Genomic DNA, 19,621 nt, shown 5'->3' with positions numbered 1-19,621 from the left:
GGTGTTCTGGGAGTATGGAGATGATGTGCTTTATGACCAATCTCTCAAAGCACTTCATTACGACTGAGGCCAGGGCCACTGGATGGTAGTTATTGATAATAATAAGTAGGCTTCAATGCAGCGCCTATTCGGGGAGGCTCTGCTGGACTTGTTCTGCATTACAAGCCAGCTGTTTAGCCCACTGTGCTAAACCAGCCCCTACTGAGGCATGTTTCCTGGTTCTTCTTTGGCACCGGTATGATGATGTCTTCTTGAAGCAAGTGGAGACCTCGGAGCGGAGTCCACAAACCCCTCTACCAGCTGGTCCACGCAGGCTCTGAGTGCACGACCAGGGATCCCATCCGGACCCGTTGCTTTCCGAGGATTTAGTTTCAGGAAGGCCGATCTGACTTCGGAAGCTGTGATGGTGGGTATGGGTGTGTTGTGGGCTGCTGGAGAACTCGTCAGCAGATTGTTGTTTTCCTGTTCGCACCGAGCATAGAATGCGTTGACTTCATTGGGGAGGGTTGCGCTGCTACCGGAGTTACTGCTCAGCTTCGCTTTGTAGTCTGTTATGTTATTTAGGCCTTGCCACAACCACCAAGTGTCTGTAACGCTAGTCTGTGACTCTAGCTTGGTCTGATATACTCTCTTGGCATCTCGGATGGTTTTGCGGAGGTTGTACCTGGATTTCTTATATAGGTCAGGGTCGCCTGACTTGAACGCCTCAGACCTGTCCTTCTGTAGGGAGTCAATTTTGCGACTGAGCCACGGGAGAACATGCAGATTCTGCACAGACAGTGACCCAAGCCGGGAATCAAACCTGGTTCCCTGGCGGTGAAGCAACAATGCTAACCACTGTGCTACCATATTTAATATAAAACCAAAATACTGTGGATGCTGGAAATCTGTAAACAGGTCATTTAGATCTGAAACGTTAACCCTCTTTCTCTCCACAGCTTCTGCCAGGCTTGCTGAGTTTGTTCAGCATTTTCTGTTTTTATTATAGAAATATTTAATGTTTTATTATGTTCCATCTTTATTACCAGTAATGAATTTCTCAGCTGGAGTTCAAAATAGCCTCTCAAAGAATGAAAAAGATGTGATTTTAGTAGTTCACCATCTCTTTATTTTGTACTGGCGACTTGTTTTGCAGTTTTTGTCATCCGTATTTTTCATTCCCATTTGCGTGTTCATGCCTGGCAGATGACTCACTAGTTTATTTGTGATTTATTGTTGTTTCACGAATGTGCAAACATGGCACAGGAATTGGGATTTGTACAGTGGTGCCGAAAATGTGCGAGATAAAATTCATACTAGATACAATATTAATGCTTTCATATCCTCTGACAATGCTCACAGAGGTACACTGTTAGAAGTGTGGAAGTGGGAAAAGATGAAAGTTCCAGCTAAAGTTTCTGACATTTTAACGATCAGTTCCAGGGTGGTATTGGCAGAATCCCGAGAGCAAATGACCTATAGGCTCCAGTGGAAGACACCTTTTGGAAAATGGAGGTCAACATCCATTCAAAAAAAAAATCACCGATGAAATCATAATCCGATACCGTTGCAGCATTTCAATTCTGGGCTTCTCGTGTACATAATTCTTATTTCGCCAAAGCATGGTAACAATTAGAAACGTTTTTTAAAACCTGGATAATGGGAGGAGACACATTGGGGAGGGTAGGGGGCAACCACTTCTCACAAAGGTTATAATCAAGACCCCTAATTTTGCTTATCTGTCAGCAGCAGTCTGGAAAGTAGTGGCAAAACAAAAGAGTGCCAGCAGCTTGCTTTGACGCCTGCGGATCTACAATCCCCATTGATTGGAAGTGACAATGCCATATTTCGATTCGGAAATGTTGACCTATTTAAATGCAGGTTGCTTTGGCAGAGCACAGCCCCGGCTGCGTTGTTTTTAAAGGAAAGTGCAATCCGTGTGCTTTCGATCGACACGAGTGTTACCCCAAACATTCCACCACCCTCCATGTTGTGTGCGATGAAAAAAAACATCGAAGACAAGAAGCTGCAGCCTATCTGCAAGCCGCTCGCTGGCCAGCACAACGTTCCACGGCTGGCCAAGCGCGCGCGCCCGCAGCGCCTGGCATCACGTGTCAATCAGCCGGCCGGCGCTTCGGCTCGGGCAGCGTAGCAAAGCCAGAGAGAGGGAGGGAGCGCGCTGAAGCGTCTGTGCAAACCCCACTCCATCTGGGACCCAGCACATCAAACGCGCGAACCGCAATTCTGAAGGTTCGCCTGACACATCACGAGAACACGAGAAGGACAGCAGCCAGATACATATTACCCAACAGGTCACTGTCTTCTCAGGTGAGTGGAAGTTAGTCTGTACATTTCGCGGGTTGGTGAGCAAGAGCAGTAGCAATCATTGTTGCGACTCTGCTACGTTAGATATTGCAATATCCAGGTGGCTGGGTCGTGTGCCATTTACCGGTCCGTTTTAATATATATATATATATGCTGTATATATATATGTGTGTGTGTGTGTGTGAGAGAATTAGTGTGATTGCTATAGAAACTACATTGAGATTGAACGTTGTGCACTACTACGATGTGCACTGAAAAATGTGAAAACAGCCCATTCTGCCAAAAGACTTTAGTTGACTTTGCCTTTACCATGGCAACACAGCTGTAAGACAAGATACTACGTGACCTTGATTCAAGGGAGAATTTCGACAGCAATTCGATATGTTGATGTGAGTTATTGGTAATGAGCTGATGTGAGGTAAAAGTAATGACCCGATGTGAGTTTATTGGTAATGAGTGAAAATAATTAACATTGAAATATATTTTCTGACAAAAGTGAAACATATGAATGCGATGTTTGCTAGCCAATGGAATGCTGTAGTGATGTGCTTCTAGTATTTGGGGAGGGCGGATGTTTTGAAATGTTATCAATGACTGTAATTACAAACATTTAAAAATAGTAATGCAGTTTAAAGGTTGTTGCAATTTTAAGGTATACCAGTTGATCTCCTGTGGCAATCAATGTACGTGGGAGGAGCCAAAACCGAAGTGTAGTTTTCAAAAAAAGCAGACTTCGAGGATAGGGTAATTCGCTCCCCATTTTAAAGTGATGTGTTCAGTCCTTATATTTTTATACCTGCAGATGGAAGATTAAAAAAATGTATTTTACTGCATTTAACTTCCATTACAATAAAACAGTTAATATTTTATAAATAAATTTGATCAGAGTTTATTTGCATGTTCAAACCGACCGGTTAAAGTTTCAAATTGTTTAAAATTGTAGCACAATAGGCAGCACTGTTGCTTCACATCTCCAGGGTCCCAGGCTCTATTGGGTCACTGTGTGTGGAGTCTGCATGTTCTGCGTGGGTTTCCTCCCAGTGCTCTGGTTTCCTCCCACAAGTTGGTAATTTGGACATTCTGAATTCTTCCTCTGTGTACCTGAACAGGCGCTGGAATGTGGCAACTACGGGCTTTTCACAGTAACTTCATTGCAGTGTTAATGTAAGCCTACTTGTGACAATAAAGTACTTTTTTAAAAAATTGCATGGTTTATCTTCCCCTTCCCACTCTTGCTAATATCAAATAATGTTGTGAGAGATGCTGAATTATGCTTTCATTTTGCATTGTTGCAAATGGGCACATACTCTGAATGCTAGCTGGGAGTACATAGGAAAGTATGGATACTTCCACAACCTCCACCTGGAGGTAGTTATTCGGAAGTCTGAGATGTGATGGAAGATTGAATCTTTGCTGGGGACTGTATCTGATCACTCTGATTTTTTTGGGGGGGGGGGAGGGGGAATAAATATGAGTACTGATATCAATCGGGTTTTGGATCTGACCTTGAGTGGCCCATTTTGTTTTTCAGCCCATAAATATATTGACCCTCTAGGATGTGTCACTATTTTATTTAACTTTTTTTGCTTTGTTTTTACAAATAACATTCAAAGTGGGTGGCATCATAAAAAGGATAACGAGGAATAAAAGGTGGAAAATACACTATTATTTAAAAATACTAGCTGGAGTAAAGTAATTGCTAGCTGACTAGTTACTATCTTATCACAATGCATACAAGGAATCAAAAGTAAGTATTTCCTTCAAGAAAAGTGATGTTCGACAGCAAGTTAAAATTGAAACCAGCTGATGTGAATAATTTGGTTCTCATTTTCGAATCATGCATTTTGTCCTTTATATTTCCATGATAAATTTCAATGTTCATATTTAGAATGGAAGCAATCTGGTCATTGTGCAATGCCATCCACCAACTAATAGTGACACTGTGGACACAAGATTCTTACTGTGTTAAAGGTGATTTGTACGGCTATTGATGAGTGATTTGTGGTTTGGAGGATAGTTGTGAATTCTAAGATGGAATGGCGTTATTTTTAAAGGCACTAATGAAGCACATCTTGTGGGGAAAGGGTCTAAATATGTCCTGAGGTTAATCTAAGGCTAATTACGAAGCAAAATTTCTGTAGATGGGCAGTTGCTTGTAAATTTCTTGGGTGTTGTCCTGATTATGCAAGATTGTCCTTTTTTTAATTCTTTTTTCACTTTCAAGCATTATTCTTTTAATATGCTTAAACGTGTGCTAGATTGTAGCTATTGTCATAAATGGACACTGATGAGTGTGAGTCTTTAACAATTCCCAGACTTAAAATTACAGAATGTTCCTTATTATCGAGGGCCAGAAAGGCAGTTAATTACCAAGTCTGTGAAAACTGCCAGTTCTTTAAAATAATTCTCAAGTTTGAAATTTTTAAGGTCTGTGAACTTGTGTGATAGAACATTTCCTCCTAGTTAGGAGACACCTTAAATATGCATATTAATAAATGAACATTTTACATTGAAATCCTGTCCCTATCCCTTTCTACACTGTAAACCTGCTTCCAAGTAATTCTGGTATTAAACGACACAGAAATAAACATTTGCATAAAATTTACATTTTGTTTGAAAGAAGGTATGCCAGATCTTAAAAAGTAAATGAGTTGTCACAATTTTTCCTGATCTCGCTGCTGAGCCACTTGGGGAATTGTAAATAATGATCATATGTCAAAGTTTATAGCTTTATTATAGAATAAAACATGTGAGCAGAAGTACTGTATATACAAATTTGTGATCCCTCTTTTGAATAAATAACTTTACTATTTATCCTTTAGGGTAAGAAAATGTGATCACTACCTTTTCACTTCAAGAACCTGAGATATGTGGGAGGGCAATGAAGTCTAAGAACACATGGCAGGCTAGAATGTTGTACCTGGGAGTACAAGTTAGGGAGAGTGGGCACAGGGTGCGAGGCCAGTTGAAACTTTGGAAGGATTTAGCAGGATCGGGAATTTCTGACCGTGTTGCTTGAGAGAGTGATATTGGTTCAAGACTGGGGGAGCTCCCAGAACGTCAAATAATGTCACCAGATGTTTTCTGCCCAATGACGGAGAAGGTGGGGCTTCCATTTAACATTTCCTCCAAACCCTAACACCGACTAGGGTGCAGCACTCCTCCAATTCCGGGCTGCAAGTCTTGGAGTGGGGCATCAAAACACAACTTGATAGAATCCTCTGGCTATGTTGCGCCAGTTTATCCGTCGAATCGGAAACAGCTCTTTCAAAAATAAATCCATTTATCTCACCTGCTTGCTCTTTTCCGCGTATAATCGTACAATAATTTATTGAGATTAATTTTGACAGTTGATATTGGATCTGTATCCACCATGATTTCACTCGTTGAATAAAGGAGATTTTCTTCATGTCACCTCTGATTCTTCTACCTTAACTTAATGCTCTCATTATTGACCCTTCAGCCACTGGAAACATCTCTTTACTTACTCCATCTAAATCTGTGATTTTATATACCTCTATTAAATTTGTGCGGAAGAGAACAGCAATAGGTTTTCCAGTCTATCCACATGGCTATAATCCCTCATCCAGGACGCATTCTACTAAATCTCTTCTGCGACCTCTCCAAAGCCTTCTAATCCTTCCTAAAGTGGGGTGCCTACAATTGGACACAATACTCTATTTGGGGTTAAAATTGTGCTCTATTTTGATTTGGCATAGCTTTCTGGTTTTGAACTGTGCACTCATTTAGAAGGCCCAGGATCTAATTTAAAAAAAATGTTTTTTTTCATGGCTTGCGGATTTGCTGGATAGTCCAGCATTTATTGCCCATCCCTAATTGTCCTTGAGAAGTTGGTGGTGCACCACCACCTTGATCCACTTGACAGGGTGGATGTGGAAAGGATGTTTTCCCCTTCTGGGAGGAGCTAGAAGTTGGGGTCGTTGCTTAAAAATACGGGGTCACCCATTTAAGACAGAGATGAGGAAAACATTTTTCTCTGACAGTTGAAAGATTTTGGAACTCTCTTCCTCAAAATTGACCAGAGGTAGTGTGGTGGTATGATTAGCATAGCTGCCTGCCATTGGTGCAGAATACCGGCTTACCATTGGCCCTGGTCGGTCATGTGCCTCTCGACCGGTTGGTTGAGACCAGTCATGTGATGGCTCCCTGATTGGTCGAGAGGCTGAGTTAACCCCGCCTCCAGGGTATCAATACCCAGCACTCCCGGCGGTCGTCCTTCTATTGTAATCGACCGCAGGGCTAACATCTAGCAGATTAAAGCCATACTTTTGTTCGGCAACTCGTCTCGCGTTCAATTGATGGTACATCAATTTAATCTGCTAGAAATTTGAAGATGGAGCTCCGGATCAGGCCCGAATGCCTCCGCATCAGCCCGCAAACTCCGAACGCATCGGAAATCTTCAAGCATTGGCTGGCGTGTTTCGATAGCGATCTGGCGACCGCAAGCAGCCCCCCCACCATGGCACAGAAGCTTCATATTCTCCATTCCAGCGTGGGCATGGTGGCCTACGCGATGATAGGGGAAGAAAAAGAATACGACGTGGCCATGGACAAGCTAAAAGGACAATTTCTTAAGCCGGTAAACCGAGTGTTCACCCGACATCTGCTGGCTACCAGACAACAGTTCCCCGGTGAGTCCTTAGACGATTTTTACCGGGCCCTCGCTGTCCTGGGGAGGAATTGCGTCTGCCTCGAAGTTTCAGCCACTGAGCACATGGAACTTTTGATCAGAGATGCTTACATGGCTGGGATGCAGTCTGCCGCTATCCGCCAGCGGATGCTGGAAAAAGACGACCTCAGCCTAACTGAGGCACGGACTCTCTCCACCTCCCTGGAGGTCGCCGACTTAAACGCCCGCGCCTATGTCCCCAGCCGCACTGCAGCGCCTTGGGCCTCCTGGCACGCTTCCCCACCGCCATCCGCCGCTCCCGACCCCCTTCAGGCCTGCGCCGCGGGACGCCCCGACAAGTCCGCAGGGCCCCGCTGCTATTTCTGTGGACTTGCCAAACACCCCCGCCCGTGCTGCCTGGCCCGTTCCACCCTTTGTAAGAGCTGCGGGAAGAAGGGCCATTTTTCGTCGGTCTGCCAGGCCAAATCGGTCGCTGCTGTGCCGCGCAGCGTCCGGGGATCTCCTCTTCCGGGCCCCTGCACCCGGCCTGCGCGCCTCTCTGCCCCCGCTCTCAGCCGCTTCGATTGGCCTGCCGGCACCACTAACCCCGCCCCCAGCAACCACGAGGGCCCTGCGGGCGGCGCCATCTTGGGGCCCCGACTCCACGTGCGGGTCCTGGGTGCCGCCATCTTGGGGCCCCGACTCCACGTGCGGGTCCTGGGCGCCGCCATCTTGGGGCCCCGACTCCACGTGCGGGTCCTGGGCGCCGCCATCCTGGACTGGCACACAAGGTCCTGCCAGCACCCACTCGGCCGACGACGACTATGGATCTTCTCCACGGCTTGCGGCCATTCAGCTCGACCAGTCACGTCCACGCACGCTCGCCAAGACGACGATGCAAATACACCTCAAAGCGCACGAGACGGGCTGCCTGCTGGACTCCGGGAGCACGGAAAGCTTCGTACACCCTGACACGGTAAGACGCTGCATGCTCCCTGTCCACCCTGTAAAACACAAAATAGGGTTAGCCTCAGGTTCGCACTCCGTCCGCATCACCGGGTGCTGCATCGCGGAAGGTTTTAAAAAAATTTATAAACTCCTTATCCTCCCCGACCTTTGCACACCGGCACTCCTAGGACTGGACTTCCAGTGCAACCTGCAGAGCTTGACCTTCCAATTCGGCGGCCCTATACCCCCCTCACTGTCTGCAGTCTCGCGTCCCTCAAAGTGGACCCCCCCTCCTCGTTTGCTAATCTCACCCCCGATTGCAAACCCATCGTGACCCGGAGCAGACGGTACAGCGCCCAGGACCAGACCTTCATCAGGTTCGAGGTCCATAGGTTGCTGAAGGAAGGGGTCATCGAGGCCAGCAACAGTCCCTGGCGAGCCCAAGTGCTGGTGGTCCGGACTGGGGAGAAAAACCGGATGGTCATCGACTACAGCCAGACCATCAACCGGTTTACGCAACTGGACGCGTATCCTCTCCCCCGTATTTCCACCATGGTAAACGAGATTGCGAAATACAAAGTCTTCTCCACGGTGGACCTCAAGTCCCCTTATCACCAGCTCCCCATCCGCGTGAGTGACCGCAGGTACACCGCGTTCGAGGCAGATGGGCGCCTCAACCACTTCCTCAGGGTTCCATTCGGTGTCACAAATGGGGTCTCGGTCTTCCAATGGGAAATGGACCGAATGGTCGACAAGTACGGATTACGGGCTACCTTCCCGTATCTCGATAACGTCACCATCTGCGGCCACGACCAACAGGACCATAACACCAACCTCTGAAAATTCCTCCAAACCGCAAAACTCCTTAACCTAACTTACAATAAGGATAAGTGCGTGTTTAGCACCGACCGTCTAGCCATCCTCGGCTACGTAGTGCGTAACGGAGTGATAGGCCCCGACCCCGAACGCATGCTCCCCCTGATGGAACTCTCTCTCTCCCCAATACCCTCAATTCCCTTAAACGCTGCCTGGGTTTCTTTGCTTACTACGCCCAATGGGCTCCCAATTACGCCGACAAGGCCTGTCCCCTCATTCAGGCCACGACCTTCCCACCGTTGTCAGAGGCCTGCCAGGCCTTTAGCCGCATTAAAGCGGACATCACAAAGGCCACGATGCGCGCCATCGACGAGTCCCTCCCCTTCTAGGTCGAGAGCGACGCATCAGAAGTAGCTCTGGCGGCCACCCTGAACCAAGCGGGCAGACCCGTGGCCTTCTTCTCCAGAACTCTCCAGGCTTCCGAACTCCGCCACGCCTCAGTGGAAAAGGAAGCCCAAGCCATAGTCGAAGTTGTGCGACATTGGAGGCACTATTTGGCCGGCAGAAAGTTTACCCTCCTCACAGACCAACGGTCAGTAGCCTTCATGTTCGATAATGCACAGAGGGGCAAGATTAAGAACGACAAGATCTTAGGGTGGCGGATCAAGTTGTCCACGTACAACTACAATATCTTGTATCGTCCTGGGAAGCTCAGTGAGCCTCTTGATGCCCTGTCTCGCGGTACCTGCGCCAGCGCGCAGATAGACCGCCTCCACTCCCTCCACGCGGACCTCTGCCATCTAGGGGTGACCCGTTTCTATAATTTCATAAAGACCCGCAACCTGCCCTACTCCATCGAGGAAGTCAGGACAGTAACCCGTGACTGCCACATCTGCGCAGAGTGCAAACCGCACTTCTACCGCCCCGAGCGCGCGCATCTGATCAAAGCATCCCGCCCCTCCGAACGTCTCAGCATAGACTTCAAGGGGCCCCTTCCCTCTAGCAGCCGCAACATTTACTTCCTGACGGTGATCGATGAATACACGCGCTTCCCCTTTGCCATTCCCTGCCCCGACATGACCACATCGACCGTCATTAAGGCCCTCCTCGCCATCTTCTCCCTGTTCGGCTACCCCGCGTACATACATAGCGATCGGGGGTCCTCCTTTATGAGCGACGAGCTGCGTCAATTCCTGCTCAGCAGGGTCATTGCCTCTAGCAGGACGACCAGCTATAACCCCCGGGGTAACGGACAGGTCGAGCGGGAGAATGGTACCATCTGGAAGACCATACTACTGGCCCTCCGGTCCAGAGATCTCCCTATTTCCCGATGGCAAGAGGTTATCTCCGATGCCCTACATTCTATCCGCTCTCTCCTCTGTACCACAACTAACCAAACACCTCATGAACGCCTTCTTGTTTTCCCCAGGAAGTCGTCCTCCGGATCCCCTCTCCCGACGTGGCTGGCCGCCCCCGGACCCATCTTGCTCCGGAAGCATGTGCGGATGCGCAAGTCCGACCCGTTGGTGGAACAAGTCCAGTTACTCCACGCTAACCTGCAGTATGCGTCGTGGAGTACCCCGACGGTGGGCAGGACACTATCTCCCTCCGGGACCTGGCACCCGCCGGTGTGCGGCCCTCCCCCCCCCCTTCACCACAGACCCCCCCCTGTCCTTTTTCCCCCAGCGCCCCACCCAGGCCACCCCTCCCCCATCCATGGCGTCTCCCCCACCAGCCTGGGGTACGGAGACAGTTCAAGGACCGTCGCTCCCGGAGTCCAGGACATCAGCTGAACCACCACCATCGGCTGAACCAACGTCACCAACTCCACTGCGGCGGTCTGCCAGGACGTCACGGGCAACGAAAAGGCTGATCGAGTCCATTTAACTTCAACACCACCATGGACCTTGTATGGCCACTATGTACTGTTGCTAAATGTCTGGGCCAGTGGAAAGCCAAGGATGCATTTTATCCCCCCCTTCTCTCCTGACTACTGATACCACCAGTTCTCTCTCTCCCCCCCCCCCCCCCCCACAGCTCTCGTTGACACCCCCCCCGGCTTCTTTCTCCGCAAGGGGTGAATGTGGTGGTATGATTAGCATAGCTGCCTGCCACTGGTGCAGAACACCGGCTTACCATTGGCCCTGGTCGGTCATGTGCCTCTCAACCGGTTGGTTGAGACCAGTCATGTGACGGCTCCCCGATTGGTCGAGAGGCTGAGGAGGCGGGGTATAAATACCCAGTACTCCCGGCGGTCGTCCTTCTACTGTAATCGACCGCAGGGCTAACATCTAGTATATTAAAGCCATACTTTTGCTCAGCAACCCGTCTCGCATTCAATTGATGGTACATCAGGTAGAGTCTTTAAATATCTTATAGGTAGATTCTTAATAAGCAAGCAGGAGAAAGTTTAAGGTCAAAAATAGATTAGCCATGATCTTATTGAATGACAGAGCAGGCTTGAGGGATCTCTACCCCAACAAGACCCGCCTGCGAGCAATCAGCGAGGTGAAGGCTAAGACATTGTAGACCCACAGCCGCCTGCAACTCTGGCTGGTCCGACACCCTGAATATGGCTTCCAGGGGACCAAGCTTCACATCAACATTCAGAACCCCCAGAATAGTGCTGAAAACCACCCACCAAAACCCTTCCAGCTTTGGGCAGGACCAAAACATATGTACATGGTTTGCAGGACCCTTCCCACCTCGCTCACAGGCATCCTCCACCCCCCTAGAACAGCTGGCTCATCTTAGACTGTGTCAGGTGCACCCTGCACACAGTCGTCAGCTCTTTCAGCTCCAGGCTCGCACAGAAAAGTCGAGGCATTCACCCTCCGCAGCACCTCACACCACAATCCCTCCTCCAGCGCTGCCCCCAGCTCTTCCTCCCACTTTGCCCTAAACCCCTCCATGAACACCTTGTCCTCCTCCAAAATTCTCCTGTAAATCACCGAGACAACCCCTCTCTCCAACAGCCCCCCTCCCGCTGACAGCACTGCCTCCAACAGTGAGGAGGCAAACTCTATCAGGAAGATCCAGAATACTTTCCTCGCAAAGTCCTGGACCTGTATGTACTGGAAACTCTCGCCCGTGCTAACCCAAGCTTCTCATTCAGCTCCTCCAAGCTCATAAACCACCATCCCAGAAACAGATCCTTCATTTCCCTAATCCCCTTCTCTTCCCATCCCCGGAAACCCGCATCCATTCTCCCTGGCTCAAACCCGTGCTTTCCCCTGATCGACATTCTCCCCCGTCCCGACCCCGCTCCCAACCTAAAACTTAAAATGCTCCAAATCTTCACGTGTATCCACCACAACTGGACTCACCGAATACTTCCCTGGGGCCATCGGGAGCGGAGCCGATGCCAGCGCCCACAACCCCGACCCCCTGCGTGAACCCGCCTCCATCCTCACCCACAAAGACCCCACCCCCTATTCCATCCCTGAACCTCTGCATTCCCCGCGCAATAATAATACATCAAATTCGGGAGGCCTAACCCCCCTCACCACCTACCATCCCTACTGCAGCATCACCTTCCTTATCGGCAGCATCTTCCCCACCCAGACAAACAAGGAAATCAGCCTAAACACCCCTTTAAAAAATGCCTTAGGCACAAAGACCGCAGGCACGGAAACACAAACAAGAATCGCAGCAAAGCATTCATTTTACTGCCTGTACCCGGTCCGCCGATGACTGGGGAAGATTGTCCCACCTGAACAAGTCACCTTTTACCTCCCCCACCAAGCTAGTGAAATTGAACTTCCGAAGCCGTTCCCAATCCCGGGACATCTACACACCCAGATACGTAAAGTGAGACCACGCAAGACGAAATGGCAGCCCCCCACCCCAGCTCCCGACCCTGGAGGGGAAACCACAAAATACTCACTTTTCCCCAAATTCAACTTCTACCCAGAGAATGTCCCCAACCTCTGAAGCAAGCCCATTATGTCCCCCACAGGAGATTCCAGCTCCGAAATATATAACAGCAAGCCATCCACATAGAAGGACACCATATGCTCCACCCCCTCTCCATCACAAGCTCCTTTCACAACCCCGAGCTCCTCGCCACAATTGCCAAGGGCTCTATAGCCAATGCAAACAGAAGGCATGATCATATATAGAGGCATATAAATACAGAGGCATGGGATTCAGGGTGATTTAGCAGTTTGGATCAGAAATTGGCTAGTTGATAGAAGACAAAGAGTGGTGGTTGATGGGAAATGCTCTGACTGGTGTCCAGTTACTAGTGGTGTGCCACAAGGATCTGTTTTGGGGCCGTTGCTGTTTGTCATTTTTATAAATGACCTGGAGGAGGGCGTAGAAGGATGGGTTTCTAAATTTGCAGATGACACTAAAGTCGGTGGAGTTGTGGACAGTGCAGAAGGATGTTACAAGTTACAGAGGAACATAGATAAGCTGCAGAGCTGGGCTGACAGGTGGCAAATGGAGTTTAATGCAGAAAAGTGTGAGGTGATTCATTTTGGAAGGAATAACAGAAAGGCAGAGTACTGGGCTAAAGGTAAGATTCTTGGTAGTGTGGACGAGCAGAGAGATCTCGGTGTCCATGTCCATAGATCCCTGAAAGTTGCCACCCAGGTTGAGAGGGTTGTTAAGTGTGTTACAGTGTGTTAGCTTTTATTGGTAGAGGAATTGAGTTTCGGAGCCATGAGGTCATGTTGCAGTTGTACAAAACTCTGGTGCGGCCGCATTTGGAGTATTGTGTGCAGTTCTGGTCGCCACATTATAGGAAGGATGTGGAAGCATTGGAAAGGGTACAGAGGAGATTTACAAGAATGTTGCCTGGTATGGAGGAAAGGCTGAAGGACTTGAGGCTGTTTTCGTTAGAGAGAAGAAGGTGAAGAGGGGACTTAATTGAGGCACACAAGATGATCAGAGGATTAGATAGGGTGGACATCGAGAGCCTTTTTCCTCTGATCGTAATGTCCAGCACGAGAGGACATAGCTTTAAATTGAGGGGAGATAGATATAGGACAGATGTCAGAGGTAGGTTCTTTACTCAGAGAGTAGTAAGGGCGTGGAATGCCCTGCCTGCAACAGTAGTGGACTCGCCAACACTAAACGCATTCAAATGGTCATTGGATAGGCATATGGACGATAAGGGAATGGTGTAGAGGGACTTTAGAAGGGTTTCACCGGACGGTGCAACATCGTGGGCCGAAGGGCCTGTACTGCGCTGTAATGTTCTATGTTCTATAGTGCACCTCTGTTCGTTCCCCGGTGCAGTGCAAGACACCATGAATTCATATTATCTGTGTGCACGCTCGCCATCAACTTCTTATACAGCATCTGCACCATGCCAAAAACTGGCCCAATCCCAAATTACTCCAATACCGCCATCAAATAACTCCACTCCACCCGATCGAATGCCTTCTTTGCATCTTACGCCACTGTCACCTCCGTCTCCCTTCCCTCTGCTGGAGAAAGCACCACATTAAACAGCCTCCTCACATTCAATCACAACTGTCTGCCCTTGGCGAACCTGTCTGATCCTCCCCAATCACTCTCAGAAGGCACACGGTCCAACCTTAACACCAGCACCTTTGCCAATATCTTGGCGTCCTCAATCAGCAGAGAAATGGATTTATATGATCCACTGGATCATTGTCCTTCTTAAGCAGCAAAGAGATTGAGGTCTGCCCATCATTTTTGGCAAGACCCTCCCCCCCCGCCCCGTCCATCATGTCCTTGAACATTTCCACCAACAATGGCGGCAGCTTATCCTTAAATCTTTTATAAAATTCAACTGGGAACCCAACTGGCCCTGCTGCCTTCCCCACCTGCGTTTCCCAATTGCCACCTTCACTTCCTTTACCCACCCCATCGGCTCCTCCAATTCTGCCTTCTCTACTTCACCCAACCTCGGGTACTTTAAACTCACTCCCAGGAACTTCCTCATCTCCTGCTCATCCTCTGATGGCTCCGACTCTGCAAATCCCTATAAAACTCTTCAAACACCTTGTTGATCGGTTCCAGAGCCACCACCAACTCCTCCATCCTATCCCGAACCAGCTGCCTCACCGCGCCCTCCCTACGAAGCTGACCTGCCAACATAACACCCTGCCTTCTCCCCGTACACATAGACAGCGCTCCTCACCCTTTTCAACTGATGCACTGCTTTCCGCGTGGACAGTAGGTTGAATCAACACCTTCATCTTTGCCCTGTATCTAGGTCCCCCGCATACCTCCCATCCAACTCCAAAATCTCTTCTATCTACCGTTGGTGTTCCTCCCTCTCCTTAGCTTTAAACAAGATCACCTCCCCCCTCACCACCGCCTCAGAGCCTCCCAATCCACCAATGGCAGGACCTCCTCCATGCAATTGAACCCCACATTCTCCTCAGTGACCTTCCCTAAGTTGTCACAGAAGTTCCGATCCACCAATAAGCCCACACCCATCCTCCACTCCGGCTTCTGGGCCGCCCCCTTCGCCAGTACCACGTCCATCCAGTGTGGAGTGTGAGCCGAGATCACAATTGCCGAATACTCTGCCCTCTTAATTCCGGCCAATAGCGCCGGCCCCACCACAAAAGTCAATCCTTGAGAACACCTTGTGCAGCAGGGAAAAAAATACTCCGGTCCCTCGGGTGTAAAAAATCTCCACAGGCCAAATCCTCTACCCCCATCTCCCGCTTGAGCCCGGCCTATGCCTTCAATTCCGCCGCCCCCCCCACCCGACGGGGAATCGAGCGTGGCTGGGACCCTCAGCTCTATTACTGTGCCCCCCCTCCCCCCACAATTCGCACTTCCCAGGTCCATCGAAACCTGTTCGACCAGGCTCTAACGAACGCAACCTCCCACCACCACACTCCCGTTCACGAGCCATCATTGTTTGTAGCGTGGTGACACCTGCTAGAGTTCCCCCCCCCACTCCAACTTCAGTAACCTGGCCCTTCATGCCCAAAACCCCACATCCCCCAAATCAAGAAACAAAAAACCCCCACACCCATAAGGAAAAACAAGAACACATGTAAATAACGCTCCCCCATTAAGAGACATAAACAAAACCCAATCCAAGGAAAAAACACGGAAAAACATTCCCAGTGCCTCACCAACAAAGTCCAAATCCCAACTCTCATCTCAGTCTCAGTACTTCAGCCTTAACGAATGACTACCGCCTTCACCGTCTCAAAATAAAAGTCCTTTGAATTGTGAGTCACTCTCAGCTTGGTTGTTAGACCGCTCATAACCTCACTCCGCTGCCCTGCAGTGCTGTCTTCACCCGTCCAAACGCCGCCCGCCTTCTCGCCAACTCTGCTATCAGATCTTGGTATGTGTGTCTACCAATGCCTTCCCACTTCACACCTCGTCTCTGCGTCACCTAGCTCAAAACTTTCTCCTTCATGTGGTACTTGTGGAAGCAGACTATGACTGCCCTTGGTGGCTGTAGGATCTCTTATTTATCTTCAAAGTAAGAGTCAACAGTCCGGTTGACTGGAGGTGTCCAACATATGACTTTATTGCTAAACATTCACTTTAATACACTTGCATAAGAACTGAATCAAAATGTAGATCAAAATAATACATAAACTTGTCAAGACTTGGCGAAAAGTGTCAAAATATAAGAAACATACAAGAAATAGATGATTCAAGAATTCAGGAAGGCAGGAATTCAAGAACGAAACCTCGCCCACGAGATCTTACTTTTAAGGGAATTCGAATCTATGGTTTAACCCCTTATTTAATCTCATTGCTTCTAATTCTCAGCTGAAGTTTTCTGATTATTCAAACAAGTGTCTGTCACTTAGAACATGATTTGTTATCCAAGCATTGGTCATTACTTAAAATCCACTCCATCAAATTAATTAAATGTCTACTGCACCCGCCCCGTTTAACATTCCTACAAAGATGAGGTGCTTGCATTAACCTTGCTTTTGATATATTTTTATTATTAAATGTTTCTGTTGCTAGGCTATGATACTTTTTAGACATTACAAGGGACTTTTTAAACATTACAAGGGACTTTTATGTAACTTTTCCTTCATATGTTAAATTCCTTATTAGCAACTCCTATTTTTTATATGAAACTAGAGTCATTGACCTTGTGGATTCTGCCTATGCACTGAATTATAAAATATATTGCCTCAATTCTTAAATGTCCCAAATAAATCAAAGTAGCAATCAGTAAATCAATAAATCTGTAATCTATCAGTGGCTCAACCACTTTAGGCTTCGGCCTAAGTGACCGATGCGCCTGTCCAACTCTTCCCCCTCCCCCAAAAACTCGACAAACATCTTTGCAAAGTACTTGGTCGGCTTTGGGCCCTCCACCCCCTCAGGCAGACACTGGATCCTTAAGATTTCTCTCCCCGACATGTTTTTCAAGTCCTCCACATTGGCTCTTAGCCCTTTTTGACCTCCACCATCCTCCACATATCCTCACTCATCGAGGTGAACTGTTCGCTGTGTTGCAACAGTGCCTCCTCCACCCCCTTTAATTTCTCTCCTTGCTCCCGCACTTTGACCGACGCCTTCATTAATACCACCTTTATCAGGGCAATCGCCTCCTCCACCCACTTTGTGCAAAGCCATCACCTCCCTCCGAAGCGTCTTCAAATGTTTGGCAAACGGCCTTTAAAACTCCACCGACATCACCTTGGTCAGAGTTTCAACCGTGATGGGAGCAGCCCCACCTGATGACTCAGCATGCTGCTGGACTCAGCAACACTTGTCGGTGGACTTTCGCTTCTCCCCCTTCTTTCCAAGGCCTTTCTTCTTAACATAGAACATAGAACAGTACAGCACAGAACAGGCCCTTCGGCCCTCAATGTTGTGCCGAGCCATGATCACCCTACTCAAACCCACGTATCCACCCTATACCCGTAACCCAACAACCCCCCCTCCCTTAACCTTACTTTTATTAGGACACTACGGGCAATTTAGCATGGCCAATCCACCTAACCCGCACATCTTTGGACTGTGGGAGGAAACAGGAGCACCCGGAGGAAACCCACGCACACAGGGGGAGGACGTGCAGACTCCACACAGACAGTGACCCAGCCGGGAATCGAACCTGGGACCCTGGAGCTGTGAAGCATTTATGCTAACCACCATGCTACCCTGCTGCCCCATGTTGAATGGTCTTGGACTTCAACATTTCCCCAACTCTTTATGCTGTCCCACATCAGTTCATGCAGAAACTAACCCTGAGACAAGGCATAAAGGTCCAAAAATCAAAGACTCGAGCAGGAGCCACCTAATGTGTGACCTCCAACGACATGTCACCATGGAAGCCAACGACAGCTTTTCTAATGCCTTCTCTTTCTGTTTTTATTCAGTATCTGATAGAAATTGGCTTTCTAGTTAGCTATAGATGATAGAGATAAAAAGTTTAATTGAGAACTCATTCAGAGTAATTAACTAAATCATATTAACCATGAGAGTGAGGAAAGCCGAATAGCTGGGAACATTTTGCAAATTGCTTGCGACTTGCTAGAGACTGAAAGAACAGTGACGTCAGCTGGCTGAAAGGCCCCATTGTGTGAAAGAATGGACAGTTCCATTTCTATGGAAACAGCCAGTCTAGAGAGATACTTTCTTAGCAAAAATTGTGTTTCACCAATAATGTCTAGATACATTTGTGGATAAGTTGGAAAATTGGCAGGCGATGCTATAGGAAAATTTGTACCAATATATTTAAATACATATCTCTCTTAAATTGCCGGACAGACAGTTTGGCTAAATTGAATGAATTATAAATTAGTTAAAGCCAATCACAGCTGTAAAGGAGGCCAGACCTTAAGATAATAAGCTCCTTAAGAATCACTTGTCGGGATGGAAAAATCCATTCCTGAATCAATCTATCTCTTTCTGAATCTATTTTATTTGCTTGCTTTTGCTGAATCACCATCTTTCTTTTGTTTAAAATCATTTTATACTGTGCATTATGATTTGAAGAATTACCACGATTTGTAATTGAATGAAAACTCAACTACTGTATTTGCTAAAGACAATCAATCTGACCTAATCTTGTATTGACAAATAAAATTTACCATTGGCACAAGCTGACAAAAAAGTTCAACTGAACTTTGCCAAAAAGACTTGACCTCTGTCTTTTTGGAACGAAGAAGGAATAATGGATATCCAGTGTTCCGAATAGACACAGAGATCCATCAGCATCCCAACAACTACCTTGGTTATTGTAGCCCATGTTCTGTAAATGAATAAAGAGTTGCACTCATCCAGCCCAGTGGAGAACATTCCAATACACTCCTGACTTGTGCCTTGTAGATGGTGGGCAGGCTTTGGGGGGAGGGGGGGTGGGGTGTCAGGAGATGAATTACTCGCCATAGGACAGGCTTTGGGGGGGGGGGGTCAGGATGTGAATTACTCGCCGTAGGATTCTTAGCCTTTAACTTACTCTGATAGCCACAATATTAATATGGCTAGTCCAGTTCAGTTTCTGGTCAACAATAATGCCAAGATTGTTGAGTGTTGAGGGCTTCAGCAATGGTAATTGGGGAATGGTCACCGCCTGGCATGAATGCTACTTGCCACTTGTCATTCCAAGCCTGGATATTGTCCAGATACTGCCTCATTTGGCATGATCTGCTTCATTATCTGAGGAGTTGTGAATGGTGCTGAACATTGTGCAATCATCTGCGAACATCCCCATTTCTGACCTTCATGGTGGAAGGGAGGTCATTGATGAAACAGCTGAAGATGGTTGGGCGTCGGCCACTACCCCAAGGAACTCCTGTGGTGATGTTCTGGGGCTGATATGATTGATCTCCAACCATCTTCCTTTGTGCCAGGTGTGACTCAAACTAGCGGAGAGTTTCCCCCTGATTCCCATTGACTTCAGTTTAGCAATACTCCCATCAAATGCTGCCTTGATGTCAAGGGCAGTCACTCCCACCTCACCGCTGGCATTCAGCTCTTTTGTCCATGTTTGAACCAAGGTTT

General features: G+C 48.1%; 1 protein-coding gene across 2 annotated transcripts in view; it reads left to right on the top strand.

Moving 5' to 3' along the window:
- Nucleotides 1-1,987: 1,987 nt before the first annotated feature.
- klhl32 (kelch-like family member 32) overlaps nucleotides 1,988-19,621 on the top strand; it is a 385,844-nt gene continuing 368,210 nt past the window's right edge. For both annotated transcript variants that reach the window (XM_038799548.1, XM_038799547.1), the window contains exon 1: nucleotides 1,988-2,307. The gene's annotated coding sequence lies outside the window, so the exon portion shown is untranslated. The remainder of the gene's footprint in view (nucleotides 2,308-19,621) is intronic.

Source organism: Scyliorhinus canicula, chromosome 6, assembly GCF_902713615.1.
Source record: "Scyliorhinus canicula chromosome 6, sScyCan1.1, whole genome shotgun sequence".
Lineage (NCBI taxonomy): Eukaryota > Metazoa > Chordata > Chondrichthyes > Carcharhiniformes > Scyliorhinidae > Scyliorhinus > Scyliorhinus canicula.
Note: the sequence above shows the minus strand (reverse complement) of the source record. Positions and strands in the feature narration are given on the sequence as shown.